This window comes from Nycticebus coucang, chromosome 4, assembly GCF_027406575.1.
Source record: "Nycticebus coucang isolate mNycCou1 chromosome 4, mNycCou1.pri, whole genome shotgun sequence".
Taxonomy (NCBI): domain Eukaryota; kingdom Metazoa; phylum Chordata; class Mammalia; order Primates; family Lorisidae; genus Nycticebus; species Nycticebus coucang.
This window is the reverse complement of record NC_069783.1, coordinates 58,180,697-58,199,579: the sequence shown is the minus strand read 5'-3', so window position 1 is coordinate 58,199,579 and position 18,883 is coordinate 58,180,697. Positions and strand designations below refer to the sequence as shown.

Sequence of the window (18,883 nt, the reverse complement as noted above, 5' to 3'; positions counted from 1 at the left end):
TACAGAGAAAGCACACTGGGCTGGGCTGGGGGTGGGGTGTCTGAGGCCCAGATTCCATTCTGGCTTTGAGATTCTGCCATATTTATCCACTTGGTGACCAAAGTGACTGTTAGTCGCTTACCCTGTATAAAATAGAACTCATCGTTTTCTTTCATCCAAATGTGATTCCCATCTGTTGTCTATCACAGGGAACGGAACCACCCAGTATCCAGTAGCCCCACCAGGAACGTGGGAGGCATACTTCCCTCTCGTTTCTTTCCTACTTCCTCCAGCTTCCCCCTCCCGTCTCCAGGGTGGGCCAGTCTCACTTCTCAGTACCCACTGTTCTCATTGCAGTGTCCTCAGCTTTACTTTTCCCCTAGTCTTCAGCTTGCCATCACTTTCCTTGCAGGGTTAGGCAGGCTGACCTCAAGAATTCTAAATTTGAACAGCTCACTCCCTGTGTAATACCCTTAATAATGTCAAAGGTCAGAGTGCCTACAGAGGAAGTTCAAGGTTGCTACCTCAATTCACGGGCTCTTTGTGACATAGCTTCTGCCCGCTCAAACTTTGTGGCTTACATGCCACTCTGCATGATCTGATCTGATTTTGTTACTTTTTTCTATTCTGTTTTTTCTTTTTCTTTTCTTTCTTTCTTTCTTTCTTTTTTTTTTTTTTGTGACAAAGTCTTACTCTGTCACCCTGGGCAGCATACTGTGGCGTCATCATAGCTCACAGCAACCTCAAACTGTGGGCTTAAGCAATCCCTCTGCTTCAGTCTCCTGAGTAGCTGGGACTGCAGGCATATGCCACAACACCAAGCTAGTTTTTCTATTGTTAGTAAAGGTGAGATTTCTCCCTTTCTCAGGCTGGTCTTGAACTCCTGAGCTCAAGCACTATGCCCACCTCAGCCTTGCAGAGTTCTAGGGTTACAAGCATGAGCCACTGCTCTTGACCTGATTCTGTTTCTCAAACACATTGTCCAAGCTTTCATATATGTTACATCTTTGGATTAACACCTCCCATTCTGTTATATTTATATGCTGAAATCCATCCTATCTTTCTTTCTTTCTTTCTTTTTTTTTAAGCCTATAGCACCCGGTATTCCCAGGTGGTCTCCCATCCAAATACTAACCAGGCCTGACCCTACTTCGCTTCTGAGATCAGACGAGATTGGGCATGTTCAGGGTGGCTATTCTCTCTCTCAAGTTTCAATGTAAATGGTTCTTTGGAAGCCTTTTCTTACTGCTCTCCTCTCAGGCCACTAATATGTCTGTACTGTTCTATCAGAGTGCTTATTACCAATAATTCAAAAGTGTGTGTTCCCCACTATTTCATGAGCTACACAAGATTAGGGAGCAAGTATATGTAATTTTTATGTCTTCAGGGCTTACTCCAATGCTGTATACATAGAAGTACTCAGATAAATATAGATTGAATAAATGAATGCATAAATGTCAGTGACTTATTATCTGACCTTGAACAAGTAACTTACCTTATTTGAGCCTCTATTTTCTTTGTGAATAACATGAGAATATTGAATTAAAATGGCATGAAGGTGGATTCCAGTTTTAAAGTTATATAAGTGCATAATTACATGTTTATTGACATCAAGAAAAGTGACAGATCTTTCAAAATAACTATGAGCTGGTGACACTGTGATTCGAGCTCATACCTTGGAAAGGTTTATAATTCTTGCTTTCATGTAAATTGTATTATACACTTCCTGCTGAATGCCTTTCTAGTGTAGACAATAAGTGACCACTATTAATGCCAGAGATTAATTAAAGTTTAACCCTAACAATTTTGGGTTTTATGGGCTTTGTGGACATGTGGGAAAAATAATTACAAGAAATATGTTTTTCTTGAATAATTTGGGTCCAGTCTAAAAGAGAGTAAATGGCCCAGAAGAAAATGCATTTTCATTTCTTTCTTCAGCTTAATAAAACAGTTGCTTGAATATAATAGGACGATAGGCTAAAGATGGGAGCTAGTCAATATTTCTCTCAAGTCAGTTGAAACTTTGTAAGTTGTATCATTAATATTTATTTAGTGGCTAAGTCTTAGGTCTTTGATTTCATTCCTAAGGGAGAAAATGTAAGGTGTTTTGGTGGGTCTACAGACCATACCATCCACATGAGGAGGCAGGGAGGCAGTTGAGCTGAGATGGTGCTGATGGCAAAGAGACGCAATAAGTATTTGAGTATAAAATATGCAGGGAAGAGATTTTTGAGCTTCTTGTTCTTAGTTTTTGGATGATCTCAAATCTACTGTCAGAGGGAGCCAGTTTTGGGGAGACATAATGCAAATCAACAGACATAGCTGCCATATTTCCTCCCCAGAGAAGCTGAGAAAAGGTCAAAGCTTTATACTGGGAGAATGAGCCAATTAAACAGCAATACGAAGCCAACAGTCTATGTGCCCAAAAGGAAAAGCTAGCTACACATTCTTATCTGCGTCTCTTTAAAGACCTGCCTTGAGCTTGACCTTGTAGTCATTGCCTTTGCTGCTCCTGATTCAGAAATATGACCAACTTTCCAAGACCTTTGTCCTTGACTTCTTGATTTTTACCCTTTTCTGTTTTGTTGTGTTTATGTTTTAGCATGCCTACTCTGTAGTATTGTGGTATTGGAATTACATAAAACCCTACATCAAGGATTGTTTTGCCAATGTATTGCCTTCTGCGATTTCTTAGTTTATTACTCTTAATAATATTTAAGAATAAATTATTCTTAATTTATTCCTTAGACTTCCTGCCAATCTGCTGTTGGTAATAAATGACATTATACTGGTTTGAAGAGCTGGATACTTTTAGATGGGGAAAGGAAACCATGAGAGAAACGTGGTTTTGATCTGAAACTGAAATTCACACAAAAGATTGGTGGTGTTTGAGCAGTGTACTAACATGGCTCTATATTAGACAGCAGTGCCAGCTTCCAGCTTCCAGGAGACAACTCAAGGAACAAATAAAGCCAGGCCTACCTCTGCTTATTCAAATACCACCCACAACTTTCTGGGAGAAGAACATATGCAGAGCATATTTGAAAACATTATAAGGCATGCATAAAGTACAATATTAGTCAATTTTATATGCTCAGTTGCATGAAATCTGTGTGTTTAAAAAATATAATAATTTGCATTTCATGGCTTTTGATAACCTCAGGAGTGCACTTGAAATTCAGCACATGCTCACCGCACCTCCCAGCTCACCCCATTTTTAACCGAAGACCAATGGTTTCTATTAAGGGATCAGGCAGGGCCTCTGACAAGCCAGTCAATAACTATGTGAGGTTACTTCATTAATGCTATAATGGCTGATAGAATGAGAGGCAAAAAACAGGTTCCTGACAGCAGCAAATGAAAATGATAGAGATTCCTGAAGCAATGCGCCTTTCCTTTGTCATTGTCTTTTGCTTCGCTTATTCAAAATGTGGCATTTATGTATTCAGTCTTGATGAATGTTGCAGGCTTTAAGTACTTTTTCCATCTCTAATGCAGTGCCGATTGCACATTGTTCTCTCTTTCTCTCTCTCTCTCTCTCCCCTTCTCCCTCTCTCTCTTTTTTTCCTATAACCTCTGCTGTCAAGGCATTGGCAAGCTAAAGGGTTGCAGGCACTGGCTAAATAGCTTTTGTGCTATAAACGGTGTAGTAGATGGGACAATGTATCATAAGAGCTGGCTGGGTCACACGGCAGACTGGGTGGTGGCAGCCGGACACTGCACTGAAAACGGGGCAGGTCCCCCCGGCTCTGTCACACTCTTACCTTTATTTGGAAGCCAGGTGGAAACCTCCAAGGAAAGTGATGTCTCTTGGAGTTCAGACGGGAATGGGATGAGAAGAAAGCTCACTGTAGGTGAATCAGGAAGACAAGGCACATGGGAAGGGTATTTCAGGTAGCCACATTCAGTACCACATTCACAGTCTGGCAACAGAGCATGATGAGCTTGCTTCCGAAGGCTGAAGGAAGTTCTTCCCAGTCCCTAAGTGCCTTTATGGGCACAGACTGCATTCTGGTCTTTGAGGAGATCTTGGACTTTGTTTGAATGAGTAAGAAGGAATACAGGCTGGCTGGGCTCTGGCATTAATGAGAGAGAGACTTAGAGAAGCCAGAATGAGAGGTACAGGTGTTTCTCTGAGTGGCTTCTGCATGCCTTCTTCCATGAGGATCATAATCAGCAAAGGATAAGCACGCAAGGGAGCCAGTGCTGAGAGCTTCTTGGGGTCTGTTCCCATGTGTTTTTGCATACCATAACAGGTAGCATAACAGGACATCCTGTCGGCAGCCTTTACACCCTCAGTAGTGGGCAAATAGTGATCCATTTTGAAGGAGAGGGGAAGTGTGATAAATTAACTGATGTATACATTTATTTAAATCTCAACAGCTTTCACCACTGAATTGATCTGCTCTTTGAGGTGCTTGGCTTAAACTGGCAGAGCATCAGAACCACATCAATGTGGTCAGAGACACGGGAGGCATGAATAGAAAATATGGTGGCCCCAAATTCCTATGGCTTTCCCCTGCACAACTTGGGTGGCAGGACATAGCCTCAAATTGCCACCATGTGTTTTAAGAACTGACTCAAATCCTTTGTCAAGAGGCCTGTACTCAAACATAAACAAATAAAAACCAATTGCTCCATAATTAGATACATAATGATAGCCTTGATGTACAGGTGACTTGCCTGACCAGAGCACCTTAGCAGAAATGATTGACCTTTATTTTTTCTGTGCTTCCATCACAGAATGTAATAATGCTCTTTCATACTTATTTACCGCAGAGGACCATAGCATGATTTGTTGTCTGCTTGAAGACTGAGCTGGCCTAAATGATGTAGCATTATAGTCTGGGCAGCCTCAGTTACCTTGGTGATTATAAAATTCTGTTTTCATTGTGCGTTTTTCTCATTGGTCCTTACAAGTTACTTGTATGGTAGGCATTATTCTCTCTACTTTGTAAATGTTGCCAGCCAAATTGTGCCTCCTCCCCACCAAAAAATTAATGTTGGAGGTGCTAATCTCCAGCATCTCTAAATATGGCCATATTTGAAAGTAGAGTCTTTAAAGAGGTAATTAAATTAAAATGAGGTCATCGGAGTGGATGCTTTTCTGATATGGCTGGTGTCTTGACAGGAAGCAGAAATTAGGACACATACAGATACACACTGAAGACCATGTGACAATGCAGGCAGAAGATGCTGTCTACAAGCTAAGAAGAATCTTCAGATAAAACAACCCTGCCAACACCTCATCTCAGAATTTTAGCCTTCAGCACTGTGAGAAAATCAATTTCCTTTACTTAAGCCACTTGGTCTGTAGTACTTTTTCATGGTAGCCCTAGAAGACTACTAGGAAAGGCTCGGCAAGTTTGCCCAAGTGACAGAGCATCTTACTTTGTCCTGTTCCCCATATCTGCCCTCACTGGTCAACAAGCCAATACAATGAGTGTATTCTCTGCACCCATATTTACATATTGTCAAATTGCTTACAAATTGCTTAGGCATAAGAGCTTCTCCTCCCAACAGTAAAGTATGAATATTCCCATTTTTCCATAATCTTACCAACACATAGTATTATGGGACTGGTAATTTTATCCTAGTTTAATGAGAATGGTGTCTTGTGTTTGTTTAGCTCACCCTCTTATCAACTGCAAAACAATGGCTAGCATTTATTTAGCACTTACCAATGTTGAGTTCTATACTATTTGTTTTCTATCTTTTCTCATCTCCACAGTAGTCCTATAAAGTAGGCATAGTTACTATCCCCTATATTTTGCAGATAAGGAGAAACTAAAAGAGTAATTTACTCGAGGCCAGATATCTACCAAGTCATTAAACAAGGATAAGAATTTACTTCATTCCAAAGGCCATCATATTAGTTTGGGTTTCCTCAAAAGAAGACCCCGAGACAGAGAGTTGGGTGCAGGTGTTCATTTGGGAGCTGATCCCAGGAGGCACACCTGAGTTAGGGGGTGAGTCTGACAAGACTAGAAGGGTCAATACAGAGTTTGTTAATGAGCAAATCACCACCATGGGGATTTGGAACACTATGGTTTGGTGCACCTCAGAATTATCCTGCCTACTGATGGAGTATTCATTCCCCAGCTCCTGTTACCATTGGTTGAGTTTAGGCTACTCTTCATGAGGACTGACCAAGCTCCTTCAGGCCAGAGAAAGCCCGAAGTCAGAGAATCAGAGAGAGCGGGTTCTTGAGAATATCCATCACTGTAGGGGAGTGTAGAGGTGAGCTGAACCCATAGGTAGTGGCATCAAAGCCCACCCTGCTCTAGCTATCTTGCCATCTGCTGATAATAGGAGAAATCTCTGCATCAGCTTCTTCCTCTCATGGTCTAAGCAGAAGTTCCTATATTCGTTTCCTGCACTATGGGGTTGATTTATAATTGATGAGGCTTTTCTTACAGAAGTGTTGATGCACAGTATTATATGTCACCAAAATTGTCTAACTGGCTACGTGATGGATTTTTTTTGTCACGGTTATTCTTTCTTGGTTTTAATTACTTTGTATAATAAGGCTCATCTCTTACTTTTGATAAAGTGAGGGAAAACATCAATTTCCTCACTGCTTTCTTATGAATATATAAAATAAAACTCATCTTGAAACTCTGAGGTGGTCCTTGTATTTATGAAAAAAGCATATTTTTTTTACTCAGAGAACACTTCAATAAGGTCGTGGATGTATAAACTGGCCTACAAATTAAAATTTTACCAGAAATATGACTGGGAACAATAAAAACAAGGCAGCATGTTTAAAATAATAACAGGCATTTATATTTGTATAGTACTTTGGGTTTTTAAACATTTTCCTGTTATTTCACCAGAACAGCTTAACAAGAAAATAACATGTGCTGATATCTTATTATTGCCTTTTATAAATGTGAAAGCAAATGCTCACAATGCTAAAAAGGTTTTGTCAGGATTAGTCAGTGAATTGATGACTCTGGTTGAACTTGCCCTCTGGCCTGCTAAAACCCAACCCTATGTTTGTTGAACCACATTTGAGTTTTTCAAAATATGGTTCCCATGCAAATGGTATCAAAATTTATGGGTTTACTTTCTAAGTAGCCAAATCCTAGGCCTTACCTAAGGGGATGGGTCTGTGGTAAAATTTCCTGTACCTCCATAGGCAAAGATGCAAGGGATTGTGAAGGCATCTGTTGACTCTCAGGTGCCATGACTCTCAGCAGGGTCTGGCTGCAAGTAAGCCACTCACAACGCACGACTCATTCTCAGGTAGGTCTTCCCGCAGCCAGACAGCTCTGCTCTTCACAGCAGAATGTTTTTGTTCCCACCTTTAGCGGTCAACATGATGTGTCAATATGCTAAAATTGCTCCAGATGAAACTGCAGGGTTGTGGTTATCCTTTCCTCGCCCGTAATATCTTTAACCTCAAATGATTTACTTCTAGATAATGCATACGGGCTGGTTCATGCAAATCTTGGTAACCTTCTACTCCCATCCCCTTTAAAAATTTAACAAATGATTCCCAAAGATGAAGTATGACTGTTGTGGCACTGATGAAATGTGTCACTTATGTGAGTTTTAAACACTTCACTGTAAATTTAATAGTATTTAAAAAGCTATCCTATTTAATTTTATTTTATATGTTTTTTTTTTAATTTTTTATTAAATCATAACTGTATACAATGATATGATTATGGGGCATCATACACTCACTTCATAAACCATTTGACACATTTTTATCACAGTGGTTAACATATATTTTATATGTTTATCAAAGCTATACTGTGGTGACCATGTTCTCTGTAACCTTTTGGGGTAGACCAAACTGATTTCTATATAGTAAAAAACAAACAAACAACAACAACAACAAAAACTATGAATCAGATGTATATAGTGCTTCCTTGATGCCCAGGATTATTGCAGAGGCCAAGGCAGTTATCCAATTGAGAGATGATAGGGTGTTGGACACTGATGTGAGGATGGGAGTGGCCAGGAGGAATTTGACTCTCTCTGTATATTGGAAGTAGAACCAGGAGGATTTTCTGATGGATTGCAAGGGAAGTGTAAGAAAAAGAAAGGGGTCAAGGATTACTCCAAGTTTTCTCCCTGAGCCACTGGAACGATGAAGTTGCAATAAACTAAGAAGGCAGATGTGGATGTGCAGGTTTTGTGAGGAAGATCCATTTGGAATATTTTCTGTTTGAGATAGCTCTTTGACATCTGTGTGTAGAGGTCAGATAAACTCTTGGATTATATACATCTGGATTTTAGAAGTTAATCCAGCCTTAAGTTAAAAATTTGGGAATCCATGGCATATCATTCAAATTTAAAGCCACGATACTTGGTTAAACTCACCAAGAGAATGAGCTTAGACTGAGAAGAAGAGGAACTAGAGCTAACCCTTGGGGCGATTAGTAGAGGTCACAAAGAAGAGGAAGAATCAGCCAAGTTGACCAGATAGGAACAGGGAGATGTCTGATGTCCTGAACATCAAGGATGGAAAGGAGACTGAGACGGAAGGAGTGGGCTCCTGCCACATGCTGCTGTAATGACCACTGCATTTAATAACTCAGGATTCATTGGTGACTTTTATAAGAGCAGTTTCTATGACTGATGAAGGCAAAAACTAGCTTGGAATGTGCTGAAGAGACAAGGGGAGAAGCTGGCGCCTGTGTGTTACCTGGGTTCTATTTAACATCTCACCTGCAGTGTTAGCTCCAGAGGGTTGGCCTTCTTTCATGCTAGTCCAGAATCTTGGGAACTTGGTGCTTAGAACAGGAACTTAACTACTTTGGGAGAATGTCAACAACATAGAGAGGACTCAAATGGCTAGTTTTACCAGCCTGATAGCCCACAGCTATCATCTAGAAGTGCTTCCCTCTGTTTGTGGGGGAGATGATTTTAATTGGTCCCAAAATAGCCTATACGGCACCCAGTGCATTGCCTCATACATAGTAAGTATTTAATAGCTTTTTGTGGTCTGAATGGATTTGTAAGAGAATGAATGTGCTTGGGTATATTTGGAGTAAATTATCCATGTTTGGTCAATTTTCTTTTTCAAATAAAAGATCTACAAATGATTGCTAGCAAAAATAAATAAATAAAGCCAGGGTGTGGGGGGTGGTGGAATAAACCCAACAACCTGTTTCAGACAAACACATTGTGTCCTGAAAGATCTATTCTGTCATGCCAGCAGTCTCATTGGCTGTGATTTGTATATTAAGAAGATTTTAATTGCTCAGGTAAGTGCCTGCACCTGCTAAGACATTGTGTATTAGAGTACTTTATTCTAATCTTTTATAATACAGGGCACACTTCACCCATAAAATTATTCTCTGCACAATTATCATTCTGTTTTGCTGAGGTAGAAAGTGCAACTTAACACTTTGGGTTGCACTCATTATTATTAAAATCATGGAAATTAGGATCATTGGGTAATGTTTGCGCAGTTAACTGCTGAATTGTCCTGTCTTTTTGCTTGCACCAAAGAGCAGTACTTGAGTGAGTTTTTACTTACCTACGAGCATGGTGGGTACCTGATCATTTTCAACACAAAAGATGTTACAGATTTCCAGCAGAATTTTTTTTTTTTTCTTAGCTGAGACACAGGGATCATATGAACTAACTGGTTTTCACCTTTATTTTTGAACTCCGTATTTTTTCTGATTATAAAAAACTTATAAGAGGACCATCAAAATATTTACATGAAGAAGGTAGTGAAAAACTTAAAAATTCAGAGAAAAACGCAAAATATTGATAATAAATCACTATTGTACTTTCTTCCTTTTTATATGTAAGTATAGAGAATACATTAAGCACAGACACACATCTTATTTCTTTACCTATTTTTACCCACTTTCTCGAAGGTTAGCACCTCCTTGACTGCCCATGCTTCCAACAGCAGTAATCTAGGAATAATAAGAGCCTGTCTCCTCTTTCTCCTGCAACACTGATCAAACTTCCACATACCTCCATATGCATCCCAACAGATTCTGAGTCAATGGATTTGGTATGAGGCCCAGGAATGTGCATTTGAAAAAGAAGCATCCTTGGGTGATTCTGATGTATGCTGTTCATAAAAACCTCATTGTGGGAAACACTGTTTTTTGCTTTTTCTCTTCTTTCCACCTGCCCTACCAAACTTATCTTCTCACTCTTCCAACTACTTAGGACTTCGTTTTCTGCCAAGACTTACAAAATAACACCAGGAGTGATAAAGGAACAGATAATCCTTCATGCATATGTGCTCGTTTCATTAAGATTTCCCAGAGACAAAGTTTTGACCAGGAGAAATAGTTCTTCCAAAATTTTTAAATCAGTAACCCATCAGTACAGGAGAAGTTTAGACATGTGGATGTTAAGATGCCTCTGGAATATAATATGAGCATGAAAGTCTGTACTTGGAAGAGCCCTGCTGAACACTGGCTGTTTAAGTATTTAAATTTGTAAGATATACTAATTACCAAACAACAGAAGAAAAAAGCACTGAGATGACCTATTAAGCAAATCTTCATTGGTCAGAAGTAGCTGATCTTTGTCTTAGTTTCTGCAGTTCATATATATTTTTTTCATTTCATGCATTAGCTTCTAGTTTTCAGTATCAATACCCTTCAAAATACCTTTGGACACAATACAGGCTCTATGTCAGTATGGACACTGATTTACAGTTAAAAGAGCATTATTTAGATTACAAGCAAAGTAACTTTTTATCAAAAGCCTAAATATGTTTTCCTATTTGGGAGTTCCCTCTCTGTGAGTTGACCGTGAGTATTAAATGAAATGGTTTCTTTTCTTCTCTAATTTACAAGCATGTCTTTATCATTTTTTATATTTGTAACAACCATGAGCCTTTTCTCCAATGCCCTTCCTTTGAGTAGCACATCCATGAAAAGCATCATTTAAACAATTATTATTTTTTGAGAACTCAAGTATACCCAAATATGAATTCAGTCAGGATGGGGAATACAGAAATACTGTAAAGCCATAGTCTCTGTCCTAGAATTGCTTATAATATGATTAAAGAGAAAAATAATCATGTAGCTCATAACTGGGAAAATTGAGTTAGATCCTCAGTGCTCCATGCTTAAACATGTATTTACTCAAGCAGTATTTCTTGATTGCCTGCTATGCACAGATACTAGATGAGTAGTGAACAAAAGAGACAAAAACTTCAAAAACTCACGCTCTAAGGGAACTTATATTCTAGTGGGGGAGATGGACGATAAATGCTAGTATGATGAGTTATAAATGCAAAGGTGAATAATAGGAAAGCAGAAAAGGCTGTCAGAGTGTGTGTGTTTTACAGTGGTTAGTCTATCTCAAATTTGAATCTCACGAGCTTTGAGAATCTTCCTTGGATCCTAGCCTTTAAGGCCCCTAGCCTGACATCTCAAGGCAGTTGTGCTGGAATCTTCATCACATAGGCATAAGTTCCAGTTAAGTGGTACAATCTTTATTTCTTTATCAAAGGAAAGTTGCAGAAGGGACAGTGTAATTCAAAGACCTTAAGACTTTGGGGTATTTATGCATGTTTAAGTTTATATCTAAGTTCTGAGGGAAGTGCCTGGAGGCTTTGCTTACTAGACTTTTGCATGATTTGGTCCTTAGCCTTCTGATCTCAGCTCCTAAGAGAGGTATTCCTGATTACCCATCTAGATTACCCCCATCACCAAATTATCTGGTTTTACTTAATTCATTTTCATAGGTCTAATTGCTACTTGTTGTTCATTTATCTACTTGTTAATTACTATCTTCATCCACTAGAAAGAAAGCCCCCCAAGTATAGGGAACCCGTGTGTTTTGGCACTGGCATATAGTAAGCTCTCAGAAAGTACTTGGTGAATAAAAGATGGCTGCCAAGAGCTAGCTGTAGCTAAGCATAGGCAAGGAAGAGAGAAAAATCTTCCCTGCGATTTTACTCCTAACAAATTACCTCAACCTAATTTAATATTCCAGTCTACTTCTTGTTTTACAAAAAGAATAAACAACTTCTTATTTTAATTGCAATAATTCACTTATTTAGAATAATCCAAAGTAGATTATTCTAGTTCTGATTAGTAAAATCTGTGTACTCACCAACCAGCTTTGTCCAATCTTCACATTTTTCCATATTTGTTTCATATCTTTTTTTTTTTAAATAAGCATTTCCCCTACATTCGAAACCTCCCGCATAACTGTCCCTTATCCCATTCCATTCTCTCCCTCCTTGAGGTCATAATTATCTTGATTTGGTTTTTAACTTCTCCATGCTTGTTTTTATAATTTTATACATATGTATGATTCTATAAACAAGATGGAGTTGTTCCTCTTATTACATAAATGATATCACACTACAGTTGACCCTTGAACAACATGGGGGTTGAGGTGTCGACCTCCCATACAGTTAAAAATCCATGGATAGATTTTGACTATCCTAAAACTTAGCCACTAAACAGCCTACTATTGACGGCAAGACTTAGCCCATAACATAGCCGGTTCATCAACACCTGTTTTCTATATCATAAGTATTATGTATTGTATTCTTACAATAAAGCAAGAGAAAAGAAAAATGTTATTAGGAAAATTGTAAAGAAGAGAAAATATATTTACTATTCTTTTAGCGGAAGTGCATTATTATAAAGATCTTCATGCTGTCTTCACATTGAGTACCTGAGGAGGAAGAACTGGAGGAGGGGTTGGTCTTGTTCTCTCAGGAGTGGTAGAGGGGATGGAAGGGGCGGCGGGAGAGGTAGGCACCCTCTGTGTAAATTTTATTGGAAGAAATCCAAGTTTAAGTGGACCTTGAAGTCCAAACCTGTGTTGTTCAAGGGTCATCTGTATGTGCGTGTGTCCTTCTGCAACTCGTGTTTTTTGCTCTCAATGGTTATTTGGCATTTATCTATTTTGATACAAGTAGCTGAGGCTTATCCTAGGCTGCTACAGTATGTCCGCTCCAGTGTAGCTCATGAAGCAATTTTGCATGCGTGTGCCAGTTTATACTCCCCTTCCGATATGTGAAAGTTGTCATGTGGTCACATTATCACTCTTTTTGGTATTACTGCCTTTTATTTTCATCTTTGCTCTTCTAATGAATAAAATATTATTTCATTGTTGTTTTGCTATGCATATTTCCATTAATAGTACAGTAGAACATCATTTCTTAGGGGTCTACTGAAATTTTACATTTGCTTTTCTATTGCTCATTCATATCCTCTGCCTTTTTTCCCTTAGGTTTTCATTGTTTTTTATTGATTCATAAAAGTTCTTTGTACTCTGTTTACTAAAATATTTTGGTTACATGAATCACAAATACTATTATCCAGTCTGTGTTTTATCTTTTAAATTATTTATGACCATTTTTACTGAGGAGAAAGATTTAATTTTAATATTGAAATTTAGTAGTACTTTTTGCTTTGGAATTTATTATGTCTTATTGAAGAAATTCTTACTCTGAGATCATAAAGATTTTATCTTTCATCTTCTCCTAAAAGTTTTTATATTTTAATTTATACATTGAAACTTTTAATATGCAGGTTGAGTATCTTTTATCTGAAATTCTTGGTCTCAGAAATATTTTAGATTTAAGGTTTTTATTTTTCAGAATTTGTAATATTGGCATGTATGTAATGAGATGTCTTATTGATGGGACCCAAATCTAAACATGAAATTCATTTATGTCTCACATATGCCTTATACATATAGCCTGAAAGTAATTTTATTTTTCTCTTGGAAGTGTTAAATGTGTGTATTTTGACTTGCCACATAAGGTCAGGTGTGAAATTTTCCACTATGGCATCATGTTGATGCTAAAGAGTTTCAAATATTGGAGCACCTTGGATTTCAGATTTTCAGATTAGGGATGTTCTACCTGTACCTAACTATATATTCATGTATGGTATGAAGCAGAGATCTAATTTTGTTTTTCCTTTCAGCTTTTGAGTAACTCATTCTCTCCCCTACTCATTTGCAAGGACACCTTTGTCATATAGTACGTTTCTCAAAATATTCTGTTATATTTCTGACCTTTCTCTTTGGCTCTCGTTATGTTTCTGTGTATACAGTGTATTCACCAAATCTACACTCTCATTTATCATACTGATTTGTGGGTATGTCATGGCACTTCTGAAGTTAAATACCTTGTTTGAATCTTGTCTTCACTATATGTGAATGGATGTCCTTGTTCATATATTTTAGTCCTTCCGCACCTCAGATTTCTCATCTGTAAAATAAAGTTGGCAATGCTATCTATGTAGTTCATTAGGGCTGCTATAACAAAACACCATATATAGTGGGTAACTTTTAGGCAAAAGAAATTTGTTTCTCATAGTTCTGGAGGCTGGGAATTCTAAGTTCAAGGCACTAGAAGATTTAGTTTCTGGTAGAGGCCCACTTCCTGGTTCATGAATATCCTTTCACTTCGCATGGCAGTAAGGCAAGGCAGCCCTGTGGAGTCTCTTTTTATAGGATCCCTATCTCATTTATAAAGATTTCACCCTCATGACCTAATCATATCCCAGAAGTCCTGCCTCCTAGTACATATGTACCATCACATTGGGCATTAGGGCTCAATATACGAAGTTAGAGGATACATAAACAGTCTATGACACTACCTAATGATTATTAATTAAGGATTAAGGATTAAGGATTAAGTTAGCAAATGCTTATAAAACCTTTAGGATACTGTACGACATATAAAATCACTTAATAAAATTGTAATTGCATTTATATTACTGCCATTACTGTATTAAAATAAGTTGTTACTTTTATACTTGCTCTTTTTCCTCAAAAATAGTTTTGGCTAATTATTATCTTTTTGCTGTTGCATATAGATTTTAGAACCTGCTTGTCATGTGCCAAAAATTGATCTATTAAAGCTGTGTTGACTTTTTGGATTCCTTTGTGAAGAATAGGCATCTTATGTCACTGAGTCTACCCATCCATGAATGTTGTATATATTTTCATTTGATTAAATCTTTTCAGTTTTTCAGTATAATCAAATAATATCCTCTATAAGGACATTTCATATGTTTTGTTATATTCAGTGGCATGTTTTTTGAATTTGTATTTCACAACTTTTCCTGGTATTTAAGAACATAACTGATTTTTGTTCATTTATCTCACACATAATAATATTTTTAAATTCTCTTAATTATTCTAGTTATTTCCTATAGGTAATCTTAAACGTTCTAGGTAGACAGACTTTGATATTGCCTAAAAATATAGTTAACCCTTGAAAAATGTGGAAGTTAGGGCACCTTCCTCCCCATGCAGTCAAAGATTTGCATATACTTTTTGGCTCCTCTAAGCTTTTAACTGCAAATAGCTTACTGTTAATTGAAAGTCTAATCAATAACACAAAAATACATATAGTATTTTGGATACAATAGGTATTATATACTGTATTCTTATACTAAATTAAGCTTGGGAAAAATGTTAAAAATCATAAAGAAGAAAAAATATATTTATAATACAGTACTTTATTTATTGATACTGTAAGTTTATTTTTTATTTATTTATTTTTTTAAAGATGATGAGTGTTTTTCTTTTCTTTTTTAATTTTTTATTATTAAATCATAGCTGTGCACATTAGTGCAATCAAGGGGTACAATGTGAGGGTTTCATACACAATCTGAAATATTCTCATAAAACTGTAAGTTTATGTCATCTGTTCACAACACGAATTGTCTGAAATGGCAGGCAATCACAGCTGCAGACCTCAATCCATGGTACATATCAAGCAATTCAACTTTTTTTTTTGTAATGTCATGACTTTTCTCTTCCAGCATCACTAGTGTCACTTCATATGAATCCCATGGTGTTATTCAAGGTTTACAGTATTGCACTAAACATGATGAAAAATAAGCAAGAAACACAAGAGATCACTTTTTACTGTGATACACAATTTATTGGAAAGAGGAACTGCTCACATGGAGATGATTAGCGTCACGTGGTATGTTAAGCGAATACTCACCACAATAGCAACAGGATATGGCTATGAAATTATGGTAGCATAGGATGCACTGCTGTTAATTTTGTGTGGTTTTGATTTAGTATTACGTCCACATTTGCTCTTGTGACTGCTAATGGCACCAGGTATGGTTTGTAGTTGTGTGTTAGTTTTGATACATTTTACATTTTTAATAATAGATGTATGCATATGATAAAATAGACTAGCTTATACACATATTTCATGCATTCATGACAAACCTAATTTTTAATTAATTTTTTGACATCTCTAGGTCATGTGGTTTGTCTGTGTTTTTCAAATTGTCAGAAATCTTGAAAGATTTTTCTAATATATTTATTGACAAAAAGGCTTGTATATGTGTGGACTCAAGCAGTTAAAACTTCTGTTATTCAAGAGTCAACTGTAAGGTTTGTCTCTTTTCTTTCAAAGCATATGTTTTATTTTTCATTTTTTCCTATCTTTCCTTCCCTCCACCTCTTGGCTAGGACTGCTTGAGCAATGTGAACACACTGGATTACTTATCTGATTCTTTATTAAAAATTAATTTTTAATTAAAATCATAACTGTACATTTATGGGGTACAATGTGATGATTTGATATACAATGTGGAATGCTTAAACCAAACTGATTAATATAGCCATCATCTCACTTATTTTTTGTTTTAAGACATTTAAATTTTACTTTTAGTTCTTTTGAAATACACCCTTGCATTGTCCTACTAGGTGAGATCCCGCCAAATGCCCTCCCTCCTCGTACCAATTTGCCCCCCCTTACCTTCCCCTCTCCCTCCTCACCCATTCCTCTTGCTAGACTATATTTGTGTTTTATCATTCATATGTGTGTGTTTATATATTGATTTCATAATAGTATTGATTACATTGGATACTTTCCCCCCATTCTTGAGATACTTTACTAAGAAGAATGTGTTCCAATTTCATCTAGGTAAACATAGAGATGTAAAGTCTCCATCTTTTCTATAGCTGAATGGTATTCCATGGTATACATATACCACAATTTGTTAATCTATTCATGGGTTGATGGGCATTTTGGTTGCTTCCAGGACTTGGCAATTATGAACTGGGCTGCAGTAAACATTCTGGTGCAATGTCTTCATGGTAAAATGATTTTTGTTCTGGGTAGATAACCTAGTAATGGAATTGCAGGATTGAATGGAATGTCAACTTTTAGTTCTGATTCTTGATTCAAAGGTTGTTTCTCTTATCCCTTCCTTAGGCATAATGGTGGCAAGTCTTAAATGGGTTTACTTTATTTTTTTGAGGCAGAATCTCACTATGTCGCCCTTGGTAGAGTGTTGTGGCATCACAGCTCACAGCAACCTCAAACTCTTAGGCTTAAGCAATTCTCTTGCCTCAGCCTCCTGCGTAGGACTACAGGCGCCCGCCCCAATTCCCAGCTATTTTTTGTTGCAGTTGTTATTGTTGCTTAGCTGGCCGGGCCAGGTTTGAACCCTTCAGACTAAATGGTTTTACTTTTCAATGAAGGAAGTTTTTTTAATATCTACTGAAGTGTTTTATTATAAAAAGATTGATCTTATTGAATTTTTCTTTCCATGTGATGAAACCGTATGTTTCTTCTTCAATTTCTTTTTTTTTTTTTCCATGTCCCCCCATTCACAATACAGACCAGGCATGGGGCCTGGACTGGGGTGTACATTGTGTAGGTTTACTCTGCCTCCTCTTTCTATACAGTCAATGTAAGAACACAGCCTGTGGTAAGCACCAGGAGGTCACTTCTTCAATTTCTTAATGCAGTGAATTTAAGTACCCTTGTTTCCCCAAAAATAAGACATCCTCCAAAAATAAGACCTACTTACTGGAAAGATAAGATGTCCCCTGAAAATAAGACCTAGCACATCTTTGGGAGCACACCTTAAAATAAGACACTGTCTTATTTTCGGGGAAACAGGGTAATAGATTTTTCTGGATATTAAACATACTTGTTATTTAAGTTTAAAGTGATATAATTTTTTTCACATTGCTAGCTTCAATTTGATGATATTTTATTTAATTTTATTTATAATGTTTGTCAATTTATAAATTTTATGTTTTCATTTGATAATATATATCCTATATTTTCAGGATTACAGTATTATAAAATGATAACCTCCTAGAATGAGATGCAGAGTAGTGTGTCTTTATCCGTTTTCTAGAAGAAATTGCAAATGTTCAAGAATATTTCTTTTTGAAATAATAAGTATAATTGGCTTATAAAATATCTGGGCCTACTATATTTTTGTAGATATGTATTTTTTTTTTTTTTTTTTTTTTTTTTTTTTTTTTTTTTTTTGTAGATATGTATTTTATATTATTGATTCCATTTTTAGAAATTATGACTCTATTGAAGTTTTTATTTCTTGAGCCAGTTTTGGTTTGTTATACTTTTCCAAAAATATATGGTTTATCTAAATTTTCAAATTTATTGACACAAAGTTGCTTAAATTACTCTCATAATATTTATATTTTCTGTATCTATGAAATTTGTATTTGTTTGCTTAATAGTCTTTTCTCTTCATTGTTTTCTGTTACTACCATTATTTTATTTTTTCAAATTTGGAATTGTTCTGTTCTTTTTCTTCCCTTTTAAGTTGAAGTCTTTTTTCTTTTATTAAGAACACATAAGGATATATATTTTCTGTTAATGCAGATTTAACGAAATCCTACCATTTTATTGTGCAATATTTCAATTTTAATTCAGTTTTAAGTATTTTTTAAATTTCTACCATGATTTCCTCTTTGAACAATGAAATATTTCAAGTGGTTGTTTATGTTATTTAAAATATTTATCTTTTGGTAATAATTTCTTGCTAAATTAAATCTGGCTATATATTATATCATGCTCTTGCAGTGATTAGATTCTTTAGCATTTATGAGTGTTTGCTTTGTGTTTTTATACATGCTAATATTTGGTAAATCATAGTTATTGGATAAAGTGTTCTATTAAAGGCAATTAAGTCAAATT

The 18,883-nt window shown here is 36.6% G+C and overlaps 1 non-coding gene across 1 annotated transcript; it reads right to left on the bottom strand.

Moving 5' to 3' along the window:
* Positions 1–17,521: 17,521 nt before the first annotated feature.
* Positions 17,522–17,653, bottom strand: LOC128585249 (small nucleolar RNA SNORA51). The gene has a single exon (XR_008379971.1). It is a non-coding gene; the product is annotated as a small nucleolar RNA SNORA51 (small nucleolar RNA).
* Positions 17,654–18,883: the final 1,230 nt, after the last annotated feature.